The sequence below is a fragment of the Artibeus jamaicensis genome, unplaced genomic scaffold (assembly GCF_021234435.1).
Source record: "Artibeus jamaicensis isolate MK-2021 breed Jamaican fruit bat unplaced genomic scaffold, CSHL_Jam_final scaffold_369, whole genome shotgun sequence".
NCBI classification, from domain to species: Eukaryota; Metazoa; Chordata; class Mammalia; order Chiroptera; family Phyllostomidae; genus Artibeus; species Artibeus jamaicensis.
In genome coordinates, this window is record NW_026522042.1 from 13943600 (window position 1) to 13962618 (window position 19019).

At 47.8% G+C, this 19019-nt stretch overlaps 1 protein-coding gene across 8 annotated transcripts in view; it reads right to left on the reverse strand.

The window, feature by feature from the left end:
- Positions 1-19019, reverse strand: part of PDZD2 (PDZ domain containing 2) — a 321357-nt gene that overhangs the window by 152796 nt on the left and 149542 nt on the right. The gene's annotated exons all lie outside the window — the stretch shown is intronic.

Sequence of the window (19019 nt, forward strand, 5' to 3'; positions counted from 1 at the left end):
TAGCTATTTATTACCATGTTAACTTCCCGCCTCTTCCCCCTAAAATTAAGCTAAATGAGAGCAGGGCACCCTTGTCGTCCTCTCTTTTTCTCTGAGACCCAGACTGGCCCCTGTCCAACTGCAGGCCTCAGGAAATACTTGCCTCCCAAACCTTTTACTGTATCTAAAAATGATTGGAAAGTGATCCAAATGGCACTCTTAGAAGCTTTCACCCGCACTGATCAATTCTGCTAGAACAGCTGTCCACAAAGGGGTGGCCAAAAAAGAGGGTGCAGGGAGCTGCCTAAATACTCCAAATGGACCACCGAGAGCAGCACCACGGAGCACAGGTGCTGAGGCACACAGGACCACCCTCCTCCCTCCTCTTTATGGAATTCTTTGGGCTTCTGGCTGTCATGTCAGTTTCCCAGGCCATCTGGCACTTGAAGGCCCCTTTGCAAAAACCTCACTGGAGAAGGAATGCCACTCGAGGCAGCCGTGTTCCTGCCTGAGGTCTTTCCTCTCACCTGCTGTAGTCCTGGTTACCCCATGGGAGCTTCAGGGGGTTAACTACTGTGTGACCCACGTCTCAGGGTCCTGCTCGGTAACGTGGGCACAGGAGGAGGCCCTGCGCCTCCCAGGTTTTCTAGAGGTCTGATGTCAGCGCAGGTACGTAGCTGACTCGATGCTCCACACACAGAGTCACTGGCGTCTGCCGTCAGTTACTGTGGCGTGCAGAGCTGTCCGAGTTCACGGTGGGTCTCACACGCTCAGAACTAGGGGATGGAGTCAAACTGAACATTGTTAAATGTGAGGCGATGGGGGAGGCGGGCCAGCACTGTTAAACATACATCCCCGAGTGAATAGCTCCAATTGACAGAGCAAGTCTGCTGCACGCAGATGTGGGTCTCAGAACTCCTGGACCACGGAGGGAAGGCTGGATGGAGACCCTTCAGTTCAGATAACCGCCAACCTGCTGCCGAGAGACCCGGGTCCCCAACCACTGCCAGAAGGCCACCTGTACATCTCTGTGCCTGAGGTCACTGGAACTTACACCCCGCCCCCAGCTGCAGGGACATTTACAGCTTCCATGTGCTCCCCAGGCAAATCACAAAGAACGTCTTCTGGCCCAGGCCTGGCCCCGCCAGTGAACAATAACCATTTTACACGCTGGTATTGGGTTACAGACGTACAAACACCCCAGGGCCAATCAAAACAGGATTCCTACAGACGGGATTCTGATCTCTCTACAGGGGGACACTGCTGTAAGCCACTCTGGAAAAGCAACGAGGAGCACATTCTGTTCGTAGGAGCAGGTCTGCTTCCTCTCTGTGCTCGCAGACGCTGGCTGCGGTTGGGAGGAGAAGCCCCGGCACGCGGGTGACCAGGCAATTCGGGTGTCCTGGACTGTGACTCCTCCCAAAGGGTGCAAATACAAACAGAAAAGTCCATGTCTTCACATCGGGCCGATGCAGGAAAAACCTTATGGATTTGAAGATAAAGCACAAACCCAAATGCCCATCATTGATTGTTCTGGTCTTTGAACATCGGGTATCGCGGGAGGCCACGGGAGAGGCCTCCTTGGAGCTGACCTCTGGCAGAGTGAAATCAGACCAGGGGTCTATTGGCCACTCACAGGTCAGTCTGGTCCCTGATGGTGCCCTTTTTTGCACCTTGGGTGGAGGGCGGGGAGATTTTCTTTATCTGACAAAGATACTGGGAAGTGCTACGCAGAAAAACATTTTAAAGTCTGCTTTGAAGAAAAAAACAAAACAAAAAACCCAGTCCTTACCAACCTCTGCAGAGGGGAGGAGAAAAGGGAAGGAGAGGACAACCGAAAAGTGGGCCTGAAAGATCAACCGGTCAGCAAGCCGGGCGGACCTCCTGCCAGCAGCGAGGTGACCGTTCTACTTCGAACACTGGGTGCTCGTCACCTCCTGCAAAGAAGGGACCTAGAAGAAAGCTTCCAGAAAGGACTCAAGCTGCTCTCGATCCAGCCTCCATTCACTACAAAAATATAGCGCAGGATGACACGTTGGGTCCTACGTGAGGAGAAGGTTCCATCCTTCATGCTGCCTGAGCACAGCAGTGGGCGGCCAGCCCCGTGGACGATCACGTCAAAGTCACAGTCCAGCTCCCGCCCGCCTTCATCACTGCACAGCGCCATGTCTATGCAGTCACCGGCGGCCACGGGTGGGGTGTACAGTCACAGATATTTAAACACGGGGTTCACCATTTCTACCAAATTCCAAAGTAAGCCGAGGCCACTCATCCACTAGGGGCCCCGAAACCTGGCAGCTGCGTCACCCAGGGGTCTCAAGGTTGTCTACGTTCTTCTGAGGGCCAAAGAGGAAAACAGCGCTTTGTAGCAAAATTCTGGGAAGCTAGGAAGGTTGGCGAGGACACACACTGAGAAGGGATGGAGCTAGTTGTTTAGAACCAAAACAAACATACAAACAAACAAAACCCCACCGTGGGAGGCACGGGCCGCGGAAGCCTCCTCGGCGGCGGGGCTGTCTGTCCCTCGGCTCTGTGCCCACCAGTGCTGAGCAATCTGCCCGTGCGGCTCCACGGCACTTGCTGGGCTCAGTCGCAGTCATAGCACTCGCTCCCTGCACTCACAACACAAAGTGCCGACCGCACCGAAGCTCCGGACTCCAGGGCATCCATCTGTTAGGACAGAGCCCTCGTTAGCATCCTCGTGAACAAAAACAGGACTTTCAGCAAAGTCTGTGAAGCAACTTCGGCAAAACCACTTTCTTTCTGACCTGTGGTGCCAAACGTGATCTTATCGGAAGTGATATGAGCACAAAGAACACAGCACAGCATTTTAAACCAAATCATGAAAGAGAAAAGGTTGACTTTCTGGTGAAACACTAATAAGTCTAAGCTATTAACGCTCCTATGCTTCCCATCAGAAAGATGTCAAAATACCCCACATTACAACAGACAGCGGTGATATCTCATAATAATTCATAACATTTATCGAAAGCTCAAATTAGCAGGTGCATACAGCAATTCAGTGAAGCCTCACGACTCCCCATGAATAGACATTACCATCACCTCCATTTTTCAAAACCTGAGGCCCGGGTAGATCCTGAGGTCATGGAGATGTAATAATGAAGGAACCTGGGCAGCCTGGCATCAGAATCCAGTTGTCTGCATGTTAATAGAAATTGTGTGACAATTGATTTGAGGCCATACCTGGTCACCACCCAGAACGGGTGTCCCACTGTCTGTCTGCACTTTTCCATTCCCTGGCACATAGCCCGGCTCCAGAGTCAGCGCCTCCTGCATCCCATTACCCTCAGGGCACAGTGTGTAACTGTGGGTGACAATGCACCTCAAAAGCTTATAACTCAAAACAGCAGTGAAAACCTGCAGTCAGTCTTTTACGTTTAATTATCAAGACAAACCTCCAAACAATCAGAATTAATAGGAGGATGTTGCAAGACAGCTGGGAATCAAAATCCAAATTCAAAGATCAATAGTATTCCTTTCCAACAGCAGTCATCAAACAAAGAATAGCATTGTAAAAAAAAAAATGGCTCCCTTAGTAACCCAATCTATAAGGTACCGAGGTAAACATCTAACATCCACATTGGGAAGATATTATAAAACTACATCGAAGGACGCAAAAGGAGATTTGGAATAATGAAGGGATAAGCCTTGCTTATGGAATGGGGAGACAACATTTTAAAGATGTCAGCATTCCCCAATGCATCAATAAATTAAGTGAAATTTCAAAGAGATCTCTGCAAAAATTTTTGGGAAACATGAACAATGTCTCAATAGTTATTGGGAAAATACAGGGCTAAGCATAACCGAGACAACTTTGAATAACAAGTAGAAAGAGGATGGACACACCTCATCAGGTAACAGAACGCACTGGAGAACTTCGGTAACTGAGACAGTGAGGTTCTGATGGAGGAGGCGAGCAACGGTCAGGATGGCGTGGGGAGCCCAGAAGCCTGTGCTCAGGGACTGTGTGTGATGCATGTGGGCAATGCCACTCATTGCACCCGGTTTGTAATCCATTTGAAGTTTATTTTTAATCCACTTTAACCTGATTTTAGAGTGAGGATCAAATTCTATAGTTTCCACATAAATGCAAAAACACCCCCCACCTAAATATGAACAATGACCAGGGGAAAATATAGGATGGAGAATTTTCTTAAGCCAAAAAGGCAGTTAAAATGAATGACTCCATTAACATTTTTTATACTCCACAATTTTTTCTCTAAAACAAAAAATGTATACACAGCAAGACATAATATGATACCACCTCTGTCGATTAAAACACAAAGGTGCACATGTTTGTCTATAAATACGTGATCGTATTTCAGCAGCTAAGGTGTCGTCTGGATGGATATAGTCACCAAGCTGGAGAAAGGTGGGGGAGGGGCCAAAGGGAACTTCAGTTGTGACAAATGTTTTGTTTAAATCAAACCTCAAAGGCAAATATGGTAAAATACTAGTGGCTGTTAATTTTGAGTGGCAGAAATCTAGATAGTTGTTAAATTATTTTTGCATTTTCTATATCTTTTTAGTTTTTAAAGAAAGAATTCTCAAAATTCAAATATTAAATCTAGAATTTCTTCATTAAGTTTTCCTATCAACCCACAGAGTACTTGCTTATTATTTATCATCTTGTTTATTTCGAAACAAAGAATATAAGCAGGAAAGTCAAATAAATACAGTATGGATCCCAACTGTGATAGTTAATTTTATGCGCCAACTTGGCTAGTCTCCTGTGCCCACCAGTCTCGATGTTGCCGTGAAGGTATAATATTTTTTAGATGTGATTAACATTTAAATCAGTAGACTTTTTGTGAAGATTAAGCCTCTCTAATGTGGGTGGGCCTCATCCAATCAGTTGAAGGCATTAAGAGAAAACGGACTGAGGTTTCCTAAACGGGAATTGTCCTCAGGAGAGCAACTGAGAGACCCCGTCTGGCTTCCAGCCTGCTGGCTTGCCCTCAGATTTCAGACTTGCTACCCCACAAGGGTGTGAGCCAAGTTCCTAAAGTAAATTCTCCACCCTACCTACTTATGTGTCCCCTCACCATCACATTTCTCTGGAGAACCCTGACTAATACCAATGCTGCAAGTTTTGAGGCAGCCATGGTTTCTCAGCAACTAAAATGGTCCATAAATTCTGCAACATTTGAAAGGACAGAAAAGCCTGCTTTGGGGGGTGGGGGACAGTGATAGGCCCATTCATGTTGACACACTGAGATTAAACTCATCTTGTGTTTATTTTCCAGGAAAATGTATCTCCCGAGAAGATAAAAGTTCTTCAGTCGGTGGCTTCTTGTTAGAGATGTGTATTTTGGAGTGGAAATTTCCCTGCTGGCCTGTGCTTACTTGCTGGCCAGATGCACCGTGGGGAGGACACATGTCCACACTCCCATGCGGAGGATGAAGACAGGCTGGAGGAGTGAGGGCTGGCCTTCCTGTGATTTTTCCTGAGGGAAACTCTCCCTGTTTGCTTCACCGAAGCCACGAGTTGATGGGCTGTACAAGGCTGATTGCCCTCCAGACTCCCACTGCCCAGACGTGCCCTGTGAGCGCCTCACGCCGTTGTCACAGGGTCAAGGGCGCCACTCTGTACAAGAGCCCACACTGCTTGCACGTGACACTTCCAAGCACCCTGTGTGTCTGGGTATAAGGACCCCTGAATGTAAGTTGGTGCCCCTCTTCTCAGTTTGGATTCCTTACTGGTGGTAGAGAAAATATATTGGAGTCCCTTTAATATTTTGCACTTCTGTTCATTTTATTTTTGGCTTGACATTTGCAAAGCAGAAAGTTCAAGAAAGAAACAAGAATGCTCATTCAAGGTGACAGCCACATACACTGTACAAATACTTTCTGAAATCAGTTTGATTTTCTGTAGAGTTAGAGATGGACAAGGGATATCTTAGCTGGATCATAAGATGACCTCATATATAAGGGACCCCTACTTCCCCAATCGGAAGAGCTAAAAAAAAAATTGGGGGAGGAGGAGGAGTTGGGTTAGATAAATATAAGTGATGGAAATGAAAGAATCTATAGCCTGAGATGTAAACATTCTGTCTAAGATATTAAAAACATAACATTTAGCCCTGGCTGGTGTGGCTCAGTGGATTGAGTGCTGACCTGTGAACCAAAAGGCTGCCGGTTTGAGTCCCAGTCAGGGTACACGCCTGGGTTGCAGGCCGGGTCCCCAGTAGGGGGCCATGTGAGAGGCAACCACACACTAATGTTTCTCTTCTTCTCTTTCTCCCTTCCTTCTTCTTTCTAAAAATAAATAAAATCTTAAAAAATATATAACATTTAAAATATTTACCTTAAACTATTTAGGATACTAATATAGCAATATACATACTTATATGTACACAAATATCATATATACATATATTATATAAGCATCATATAATTGAATGCTAATATATAAATATTTCTTGCTTCCTCCCACCCCTGATCTAGGGAAACATTTATTCAAGGTCTTCACTTTACAGCCGTCCTGTGATTACAGCTACTTTCTGAGCTGCCCAGAACACATTCTCTTCACTTCTACTTAAGTTATTTGGAGAACATTCTTAACTTGTTCCATTTTTAAATAATCTTTAAAAGTGTTGTTTATAAAGAAACCCAACACTCGTTACTGTGAGGTCAGATGCCCAGGAATATTACTAGATTTTTTTTTAATATGATTTCCTCAGTTGACCTCTACACACATTCAAAGCCAGAACTGACTAAGGTCCTTTCAGGCTAATGCGTGTTCCCTAAATAATACTTGGATGCTCAAAATAAAACAATTGTAAGATCCTTTCACAGTGGGAGAGGTAAGGCCCTAAATATAAGATGACTTGCTCACTCCTGATAACTTTTTCGGGCTGGGGGAGGATCGTGCCTTATATTTGGGCCTGTGAGGTGAACTCTAACCTCACGCCCCACCCCCAGCAGGCCACTGTGGCGACACCACCCAAACCCCTAAGGGGACTTTCTCAGGGTAGAGCTGGGGAGCCCGGGGAGTCCCAAATGTTGGGTCCAGAGGACCCAGAAACAGGTGTCTCTGCCACAGGACAGACAGCTGCTGACACAGGCGCTGACACAGGAGCCAGACTGGGGAGCTGCTGGCTTTGTCTCCCTTCCTTCTTTTAAAAATAATTTATGCCACCCTGGCTGGGCCGCTCAGTTGTTGGAGCGTTTGTTCCATAAACCAAAAGGCTGCAGGTTTAGTTCCCCATCAGGGCACATACCTGGGTTGCGGGTTCAATCCCACAGCTGCCCCCACTACCCCAGTCAGGGTGCGTAAAAGAGGCAACCCATTGATATCTCTCTGCCCCCTTTCCTCTGTAAAAGTCAATCAAGACATGTCCTCCCGTGCGGATTAAACACAACGATGTCTACGCCGCTGCACTGTGCTGCCTGTGCCGTGGTGGCGGCAGAGCATCTGTGGCAGGGAGAGCCACCCCCCCATCCCAGCCTGCCTCCAGGAGGGGCTGAGACTCACCCTCTCTCTGCCCACAGATGCCTGGCAGCCAGGTCCTGAGCTCAGCTCCGGCTGCTGGAGGGTGTGCTACAGGCCTTAGGAGCAACCCAGGGCTGCAGAGGGACACAGGGGGTTCTCAGAGCCATTCCGAAGGGAGGAAGAACGGAGGGAGCTGTGAAAGGTGTTCCCCGCAGCCAGAGTGGGAGGGATGACGATGGTGACGGTGAACACGCCTCAACAGTGCGACACTGTGATTCCGGTAAGAAATATGTGTTTGGTTGTGGTCCACCGCTGCAGGCTCCGAGCTCCTCAAAGCCTTGCCAGTCCCCACAGAAGAGCCACGGGGCATCTTTCCTTGCATTGGGTTGGCCAGAGTCTGTTATGTTTTTTCCGTACGATGGCTCTAGTAGTGCTTAGGTGTCTTTAACTTCATCCGAAACAATTTTGTCCAATTGTAGTGTGACAGCTTTCTTAACAGTGTGAAATTTTTAAAAAATTTACCAAAATTGGTGAATTTTTGTGCAGTCATTTTAGTATTGAAGATGGAAGAATATACGCAACATTTCTGGCACATTATGCTCTATTATTTCAAGAAAGGTAAAAACGTAACTGAAATGCAACAAATTTGTGCAGTGTATAAAGAAGGTGCTGTGACTGATTGAACATGTCAAAAGTGGTTTGCAAAGTTTCTTGGTACTGTTGACATTCTGGCCGAATAATTCTTTGCTGTGGGGCCGTCTTAAGCATTGGAAAATGTTCAGCAGCACCCCTGGCCTCTACCCACTAGAAGCCAATAGCTGGAGATAGCCAACATACTCAAAATATCCAACTCAATAAAGTTATTGGTGAAAAAGAAAAATGTGTCTTTCATTTTATGGGAAAAAATATAAATGGACTTTTTGGCCAATCCAATAATATTTCCAGAAATAGATACAGAGCAATAAAGGTGAAATGGACATTTTTTTCCTTTTTCATAACAAGCTCCTTTCAATCACATTGGAGTATGATAACATGGTGGCTTTTTGCAAAGCTTTTAAGGATGCGGCTGGTTGCCAGGGGACCCAGGCAGATTAGAGGCTGAAATTTCAATCCCACCCCGCGACCTCCAGGAAGTGGACAGGGGCTGGAGAGTGAGTCCAGTCACCAAGGCCAGTGGTTTAATCAGCCATGCCATTGGGATGAAGCCTCCAAAAGACCCCAGAAGGACAAGGTTCCAGAGCTTCTGGGTTGGTGAGCACACAGAGATGCGCTGTCCCTGTACCCACACCTTGCCCCATGCGTCTGCCACCTAGGTTCCTGAGTTGTACCCTTTCATAATAAATCATTAATCTGCTAAGCAAACTGTGTTCCTGAGTTCTGTGAGCTGCTCTAGCAAATTTATTGAACCCAATTAATTCAATAATAACAGGAGGGGTCATGGGAACCTACCCTGTATTTTGCTGTTATATAATGTGCACATCTTTACCCAAATTTCTGAGGGAAAAATCAGGATGTGTATTATACGTGGGTATAATGCTCACATACCATCGGTATAATAATCCTGTGTATAATGTGCACATGGTACACATCACACACAGCAAAATACTGTACTTAGCCCATCGGTCAGAAGCAGAGGTGACACCTTGGACTTCTGATTGGCATCTGAAGTGTGTGTGGCGGTGGGGAGCAGTCTTATGGGACTGAGCTTTTAACCTGTGGGATCTGACCCTCTCCCAAGGTAGACAGTGTCTGAACTGCACTGCACTGGGGAACACCCAGCTGGTGTCCCGGAATTGTTGGGGCGGGGGAACCTCCCCCAACACACACCCACACTTGGTGTCCAGGAGTGCCAGAGGTGAAGTGGTATTCCCAGAGTGCTGTGTGTAATGTAACAGAGAACAATAGAGTTTTTCTTTGTTACAGGGACTGTGAGTCACGAAAGAGGAAAGCCAAGTGGCAGGAACTGAGGGACACCACTGGAATCCGGTTCATTCAGAAAAGCTACCTCCAGGGCCGCTGACCACGCCTAGATTCTCGCCAGCAGAATTAAGTGGGTTATGACCTAAAGTAACACACAGATCCAACGCCTGTGGAAGTTCGGCAGTTCCAACAGGAAAGATGGGAGTTTGCTTCATTCTCCTTGGGTTTTTCTCCCTTACGAAGACTGACCTTCAACCCAAGCCTCATCTGATGACTGTGGACAACAATGACTGACCTTTAACCCAAGCCTCATTCGATGACTGTGGAAACGACTCAGGGAAGTTGACAGCAGACAAGCACATCCAGAAAGGAGAGGCCGAAAACCCAGCTCTAACGGCCCAGGAGCTAAATACCACTCAGGGCTTATGTGCCCAGCACCATAACAAGGACCTTATGGGCAATCCCTCAGTCCTCAGCACTAACCCAAGAGGGAGTGATGCACCTTATTCCCACTTCACAGTTGAGAAAACCGAGGCAGAGAAGCTAGCAAACCTTCCCTGAGTCATTTATAGCAAGAATGTGGACCCACTGGGTTGGAATGTCATTACTTCACTGACGAGGTTTGTTTGTGGGGTCAGACAGAACTGAGAATGTGATACACCCCCCACCCACTGGCTCTGCAATGCGGGGTATGCCACAGACCTTCTGAGCCTCAGTTTCCAGTTCTGCTCAATGGGCATAACACACAGCTGTCTGGGCGTGAGATACTTTAGTTAAAGGCCCAGGCACAAAGCCTGACCAATAGCAGCCTCTCCATAAAGATACTATCTACCTTCTCTTTGCCTTTTCTTCTGAACCTAAGGCTTACAGGGAAGGGGTACCAATTTGTCACCCCCCAAGGCTGACTTGCATGTGTGAAAGAATCGGAGGAACACTAATTGCTGCCATTCACAGTATCACATGCAGACCTGGGCCAATCTTCTTTGCTTCTGCTCATTCAGGAGAGGCTTTTCCTTGGTATTTTAAACCAACCTGAAGATGTGAATTAGTGCAGCAAATGTTCTGGTTTTGTAGGGAACACCTTGTCCTCTGGCCCTCGTGCTGAACGAGCTCACCCAGGGCCATGGTCACAGGAGCAGTGGCCATCAGCAAACACCCCCCAGGGAAGTCTGCAAGCAGTCCGGCCTGACCTGGAGGTCACACTTCTGCAGAAGAGGCTGAAACTCTCGCTCTCATAACCGCAGCAGCCTACATGTGGGGCTGATGAGGGAGCCCGGGTCAGGAGCCACCCTCTGCATCCTATTAGGCCCTTTTGTGAGCTCAGAGCAGGACTGTGTGGTTTGCATTTGCAACACGGAGGGAAGCGATAAGGGACATCAGGGAGGCTTTCCAAAGGGTACCTTAGGGAGGTTAGTTTCACCAGAAAGCACCTATGAGATGACCAGGCAATGTGACTGCAGGGAGATGGGCGGGGACCCCCATGCAGAGTTGGGGCACCACGCTCTGGCTCCACCCACCCCATCCGCCAGCTGTGCCCCAGAGCAAAGCACCAAACCCGTTCGCCTGAGTGCCACCTAAAATGATGAACCTCAGCTAATGACATGCGCTCTGAGATTCCTTCTGGCTTGGTAATTCTATCAGCTCAGTTCCTAATAAACCTCCTTTCTGAACACTGATAAGAACATTAATGCAAATACCTAGCATAAGGTGTCACCTAAGAACTGGCACTTGGTAGTTGTTTAGGGCTTAAATTAATGGGCCAATGCTGACAAGGACACAGGTGAAGGTCATTTTAAAAAATCAAGCCACGGATACATTATACCCACACACACACCACATACACACACATACTTCTATTTTTACATTGTTGTTTTACCTCAAGAGTTGTCATGCATTGTCATGTCTGTGTGTCTGTGTGCCTGTGTGCAGGCTCCCTCGTTTATGGTGCTTCTCAGTGTGTTTTCACAAACTGAAGGTAAACACCCCAGCAGCAAACAAGATTGTGACTTGAAGGCTCAGATGATGGTTAGCGCCTCTTAGCAGTAAAACATTTTTTGGTGAAGGTATATTACATTATTTTTTTGGACATCATGCTATTAATTGTACACCCGATGGACAACAGCCTTGTGTAAACTTGCGGTTATCGCACAGTGCCCTGGGAAACCAAAAATGCCACGTGACTCACTTTATTGTGATACTCGCTTTACCGCGAACATATCACTGGTCTGGAACTGACCCTGCAACATGTCCAAGGTTGATTCGTACTGGGCATTGTAGGCAGAGGGCAGAATAACCCACACCCTTGCCCACCCCACCCCAAGACTAGGAATCTAACAGAAAAGACAGATATACAACAATAAGAAGACGACTATCCAACAGGAAGAGATACAGTTTGAATTCAGATATACTAAAGCATGTGTAACAGGCTTTTTAGAACCAGATCTGATGATCAAGGTTTTACGTGATGTAGAGAAGAACCTACACTGTGCCAGCCTGGGACCCAGGAGCAAACAGAAGGCACCCTCGAAAGCACTGGCCTCGAGAGGTTTATGCAGGGACTACTCCCAGAGGTGCAGGCGGGGTGAAGCACCCGCGGGCTAGCTGCAGCTGGGAAGCTTGCACTCCCTCTAGGTCGGAAAGGCCAGGGCAGGAGGCACGAAGGGGAGCTGCCCATCAAGGGCTGAGAAGAGATCAGCCATTGTTGGAGCCCTAGCAAAGGATTCGGGGGGTGGGGGAGCGAGGACAGTGGCAAGGAGGATAAATACTCCAACACTCTCTCCTGTCTTGAGATCCACCTGTGCCTCCCACCGGCCGAACCCAACCAGACACAGGACAAAGGGAGGCCAGATGCTGTAGTTCACAGAAGTCTGTTTCTTGGTACAGAGGAGGAGGACAAATTGGGAAATAGGAGGAGGAAGGAAAACACACACATTAACGCATCACACACACGTGCATGTACATTTGCGATGTATTTGGGAGAGTATGTCTTTGACTTTTCAAAAATGATTACTTGTTCTACAAAAGGGTTTTACCATAGAATTAATCAAAATTTAAATATCAAGGCCTTCTACTATAGCCCAGAGAATTCACTTATAAAAGCGGAAACTTCTTGAACTGTAAATAACCTCTACAGAAGGACTGTGTTGCCTGAGACATGGCATGTTTGTTTGCATCTGGTGTAACAAGGGAGATGACCTCCGGCTGGACACAATTGTCTCCTAACTGCTTTCTTCATCCTCTCTTCCTGCCGGTCCCACAGTCTCCAAAGGTAAAACAAACTTCGAGCTTTGCACACTAACACATTCTTCCATTTATATTTTCTATCAATTGGCAATTAAAACAGGAATCCCAGAGGTCAGCCAAAATCTTAGCAAATGAAAAGAGTCGGATGTATTTTCCTTGGATTCGAAAGTGTGAAGTGACACGTTACAAGAAACCACCTGGACAACGGCACTCGAGCAGGCGACGTTTCAGGAATCCGCATTCCACACAGCAATTCCTTGCCAACTCATGCTTAGCCTTTCACAGGGACCCTTGGACAAAGTTCCTAAACAGTAAAGCCGCTGGATCAGATCTAGGTTTATACAGAGTTCTGCTGGTGGCGACAGGAACCTGAGCCTTGACGGGGGTCAGAATGGCTCCAACAGATGGCGGGGATGGAGGAGGGCTGTAGAAATAGCTCGTGGTTATCTCCCAGTTAGTGACCACGCGTCCGAGGTTTCTCCGGACAGTCCCGGTCTCGGGGAGCCTGGTACACACTACTTAACTGTCCAATCTTGGGGAAACGGTTACACAAATTATGGCCCTTTGACTCTCTATGGGCCAATACACTGCCACTAAAATTAATGAGTCGGTAAAGACATGAAAAAATCCTTGTGTTTATTTGGTCACAATAATATTGGAATCCCTATTGGATACTACAAATGATATCAGGGTATCTAAGCTACAATGCTGAATGAATTCTACAGCATACATGTCAAGCAGCACAGAATAGGCTCGGAACCAGACCACCAGCGTCTTTGCTCCACCACTGAACAGATGGGCAGCCCTGAGCAATTTCCCAAATGCTGGGAGCCTCAAGCAATCTCTGTCATCAAATAGGTAAAAGGATAGCACCTCCTTCATTGGACCACTGAGCATGAGCTAAGCTCATCCATGGGAACCTTACACCTGGCAAGTAGTTAAGTGCTCAGTAAACTATAGCTACGTCACAATTTGAAGTACCTGTGCTTACAGTCTTGGTTTAGTAAGAGTCACAGATGCAACCAGGAAAGTGATGGTATAATGCTAAGTGCAATGAAGAGCTTCCCTTTCAGCTAATACTTCACTGGGAATGGAAGCGATCAGGAGGGCCTTCCATTCATAAAAGTAGAGAGAGTGTGTCACGGCCATGCCATTTAGACTGGAGAAAACAGGAATGGACAGACTACTTTCTCCTGCACTCCGGTCTTCCTGACACCGCCGAGCACTTCCGGAGTTTATTTCACCTTCAAAGCTTCCCAAAGGCTGGGATGTACATGGACAAAGGATGGACAATGCAGGAAGCAAGGCCAAGTGTGCAGGCCGACTGGCCAGCCTCCAGGATCACAGGAGGGCATGAAAACTAGTCCTTGGCTTTTCATCAGCTAGAATGAGCGTCAGTTGTCATTTTAAAAACAGGCTTCACTTTCAGGACAACCCCAGGATGTCCTCACACTGGGACTGGTTAGCAATCTCCAAAGTGAGGAATTCTCTTTGTCCCGCTAAATGTCTCCATAGTTATTCCTTCCTTTGAAGTTGAAAGAGATAATAAAATTACTTTCAACTGCCTGGAAAACAGGCAGCTCAGATCTTCAGGAAGCTGAGCCCACAGTCTGCCTTTACTCTGTTTGGGAATGAGACAATGCATTAATAAATATCTACCTGTATTGGTTTGGTAGCAAATGATACCAAGCCCAGATCCAAAATGGCTTGAAGACAGAGGAAATTAATCATCTCACACGATGGGAAGTGCAGAGGAAGGGTGAGGCTCCTTGGAGCCGGGCTTGCCCACGACTGGCTGGGACCGGCTCTCTCCAGCAAGCCCGCTTCAAGCTAAGGCCGAAGGCTGGTCCCTCCAGCAGTTCTAGACACCAACAGGCCGAGAAAGCAACGGGCGCATTGATTTTTTTGTCTTTTTCTGAGTAATGAGCAAACCTTCCTTAGGAGCTCCATGAGAGACTTTCCTTCACACCTCATTGCCCAGACTTGGCTCGCACACTCTTTTCTGAACTTGTCTCCAGGGTGTGGAGTGGAAGCACCATGACGGCGGTGGGCGGAGCATTTCGGAACAGATGCTTCTGAGACCAAATGACCAGTGAAGCACCTAACGAGCTTCCCACGAGGACCCAAGAAAGAAAGGAACGTGAGCCTATTTCTACCAGGTGGATGTGCTACTTATTCTTTTTATTAGAGTCCTTTTTATTTATTTATTGTTCAAGTACAGTTGTCTCCATTTTCCCGCCACCACTTTCAATTCTAACCCCCTTTGGCTTTGTCCCTGGGTCCTGTATACATGTTCCTTAAGGACCCTTCCCCTTCTTCCCTCCCCGTCTCCTCCCTCCTCTCCCTCACAGAATTCTGGTAAGAGTTAGCATCCCACCCATTCAGAAGTGCTTCTGCCTGATACTCCCCAGACACAAAGCAGCACAATTAAGGACCAGGGGAGAAGACCCTAGCACAGCTAGCATGAATGTTCGATAGCCACTCTGCGCCTGGCCGGGGCATTTGTAATGATTCCTACTGAGATGACAATACGAAATGGCCCACTTGCACTTCTGTTGCAAGTGGGCACTTGCAGGGGGTACACATGAAGGCGAGGATGGAAAGGGGGTTCCAGGGCAGAGTTGGGGGGCACCAGGCAAGAAGACTCCATTGCCAATAACCGAGATGGATTGAAATGAGAGTACAGGAATTTTCTAAAGTGTGGGGGGAAGGGTTCACTCAACTCTCAAAGAGAACAGAAGAAACAATGATTGCAACAACATTTTGGAAGCTGGCAAGTGGTCAAACCAGTGGTAACTGACTTAGCAGATGAGAGAAAGCTGAAACCTAGCACAGCAGTGTGCGACGCCTGGAAGCAGGCTGGGATTCCTACCCCAGAGCTCCGGAGAGCCTCCGGAATTGGGGGCATGGGCCCCCTGAAAGCAGGAGGACTGGCTGAGAGTGCTTGAAGCTGTCAGGCCCCAGGACCCCCTCCCCTCAATCCTAGCGCCAAAATGACTGCATTCTGCAACCTGTCTGCTCTGCTGCTGAATCAGAGATACCATGTGTAGCTGAGAGACCAGGTGCTGCTTCACAAAGGGGAATAAGAGAAAGTCTCCATACCAAATGTAGACTCCTGGTCTCCTTCCTGCATATGGCTCACAGAAAGCCAGAGCCCGCAGATTCCCCAGAGGGTGGGGGGATTTCTCTCCCCCTGGTCGGCTCCCTCTCTGAGGAGAGCCCTTGGGCCCACAGGTGGGAGTCCTCCAATAAAACCTCTCAGCAGGAGAATCCTGCACCTTACAATCACCTGGGCCCTAGAAAGATGGTGCGTCATTCAGTTACTGGGCAAACACGCACGAAAAGTTCCCTGGGTGGCAGGCATAGCTGCGGATGCCAAAACGCTGCTCTGCATGGTGTTCCTGGTGAGAGGGACCACTCCTGGGACAAGCCCCATCCACGCACACACACCTTCCTGCTAGCGGCCCAGTGATCGGTCCAGGGCCAGCAGACATTTGAGGACGGACTTCAGCGTGCAAGACGGAAAAACACCGAGAAGAAACCAGAGGAAAAGAAAGCAGGCAGGGAGTGGAGGAATGCTTCAAAGAATCTGTCGTCGAGCTGAAAAGCTTCTCTGTGAAACAAGAACAGCATGTCGGACACAGAACATTTCAGAGATTTTTAAAGAGCTCTTGGAAATCCCAGGAAGTAGAACTTTTTTAAATGAGTTAGAAAATACAAGAGGAAAAGAAAATGAGAGATTCAGTCCGTGAGGGCAGCCTTCTAATCTAACAGGTGTTCCAGAAGGGAAGACTTTTTTTTAAATTCCAGTTTTCTGGAATGAGTTTCCAGATTGACAAGGGCCATTGAAAGCCAACTGAAATGGATGAAAAGACTCACAGCAAGGCATGCTGTCATGAAATTTCACTGCAGGTAGAAAGGACAGTACAAAGGACGAGGATCCAGAAAGGGGGGGAATAACCACTTCAAAGCGTCAGGAGTGAGAACGAAATCAGACATCTCAACAGCAACAGAATTGGACCTGGAAGAGCAGTGCTTCCCAAATTCTGAGAGGAAAGGGTTTCCAATGTAGAGTCAACACCCCTTCAAACTATCAGTCCGGCTTCAAAGATCTGACGGAACATATCGCCCATGTGCTCCATTCTTAGGAACTTCTAGAATGAGTTCTTAGAGAGAGAGAGAGAGAGAGAGAGAGAACAGGGGAAGAGGAAGGAAGGCCTGGGGTCTTAGAAAACAGGAGACGCCATAGGAGAGAGACAGTCTGAATCTCCAGGGGAGGATGAGGAGGAGTCCAGGATGAAGACCGAGCAGCAGGAGACCCAGTACACCAGTAAGTGCTTGCTGTTGAGAAAGACATATGAAGATTTAAAGTGATCTCGGAATATACGCAGCTGAGGTTAAAGACGAGTGACTGATGTTTCTAGTTTATAAACCTTGTGGAATAGCGGATGTTTACGTTACACACCGTAAATGCACGGTTTTGATAAAGAATGAAGAAAAGCTCTGCTACAAGTCAGATTCCAGAATGAGAACCCAAACAAGGGTCGGGAAGAGGTTCCCGAGTAGCGCCCTGGAGAACCCACTTCTCCAAGGCAGCGAGGGAACCTCTGGGAAACAGGAGAGTTGAAGGACGGACGGATCTGCAGTGACAGGCGCGGACCCAGGGAGCATTTTGCTAAGTGAAATAAGTCAGAGGGAGAAAGACAAACACCGAAGGATTTCACTGATCTGTGGAATCCAAAACAAACAAACTGGGAACAAAACGGAATCCAACTCACAGATAACTGATGGTCACAGATGGGAGGGGCTTGGGGGAAAAATGTGCAGGGGATTAAGAAGTACAAATTGCCAATTATAAAGACAGTCACAGGAATGTAAAGTACAGCATGGGGAGTACAGTCACTAATTCTGTAATAACTATGTATGGTGCCAGGCGACCATCCTAGACTTATCTGGGTGATCGCTTCATAAGATATATAAATGTTTAATCGCTATGTTGTACACCTGAAACTGATATTGTATGCCAACTGTAATTAAAGCTCAATTAAAAAAAGAAGGCAGGGCCGAGCACGTGGCACAGCAGGGGCGAAGAGAACTCAGTGTCCCAGGGAACAGGCCTCAGCGGGTCACTATTTCCCTCCAAGGAAGGCATTCCCGGCGAGCGTGACCTGCCCGGAGTTACAATAGGATTAAAGGGAGCTCTGTGCCAGGCAGGGGCAATGGACTCTGTGTGAGAAGGCAAGCGGAAAAGCAGCTTTGGGAAACCTGGCTACTCCTTGCACCATCTTCCTCTCACTCCACATCAGGGAGCAGTTGCCTCCCCCCCCCCAATTACGCCCCCGCAGTGCAGGCTGTGCAGCTCAAGGCGGAAAGAGCCCAAGCCAGCCTGAAGTCTATCTAGTCCACCTGGGTTTCCCCAGCCACTTTCCCTGGAGCGTCCTATTTGGTTCTTCCATATGTGGCCCACTCTGAGACCTTTTCTTTTAGAACCTGACACTGACTTCTGCTCCCAAAGCCCACCCTCCCCGTGGGTCCTCAGGGCTGCACCCTGGTAGGGGCAATGGCTTTGACTGGAGATCCTGAAGGCAGTTTGCTGGGTGGGTCCTGTACCTTTTCAACTTCATTAAAATTTCGGGGTGGGGGGAGAGCCACAGTACATCTATAGGTTAAGGAGTATTTTATAGCCAGAGTAACATAGTGGGACAGGACTATCTCCTTATACTTTTCAATTCACATGCAGAGAGAATTTTGAAGTGCAAAGTCTGGAATTACTGCATTTTGTGTATTTAAAGATACTTCAATATTATTACCAATGAAGTTCATGCCATCACTCTTATCAAAATCAAACTCAGCTTGACCCATTTTGGTGAAAATCATTCACTGTTTACATTCGCAGAATCTTTGCTCCCAGAAATGCTTCCCAGGATCACAGCTGTAGTTCTCCTCTCCTAATCCCACGTCCTGAGACATTCTGGACTTAATTTCACTCCTAGTATTTACGAACTGCCTGCTGGAGAGTAGCAACATCAGAGAAAATGTCATTCTCTTTCCAAACATCCTTCATCTGTAGAATCTTTGATTTGGGGATATTACAAACAAAACATTTTATGAATCAGGGGTGGGGGAGTTTCCCAAGCAGATTGTTTAGTAGTTTGGGGGCAAAGGTCCGTCCCCAAAGGAGATCGTGCCCTCGTGAGGGGGTCGTAAACTGTTCCAGCTGGTGGAAGACGCAGCTTTGCTCCGCCCCAGGTCTTTCCCAAGCCGAGCAAGGAGCACGGCATCCGGCAGGGTAACAGACGCTGGGTTACTGGAACCGCGTGCCCCACCCCACGTTCTCTTCTCGTGCTTCAACAGCACCTCTTATCCGGGGTCTTAAAGAACCGTGGCTCCGGAGCCCCTCCCGTCTCGTCCCTGGTGTCCC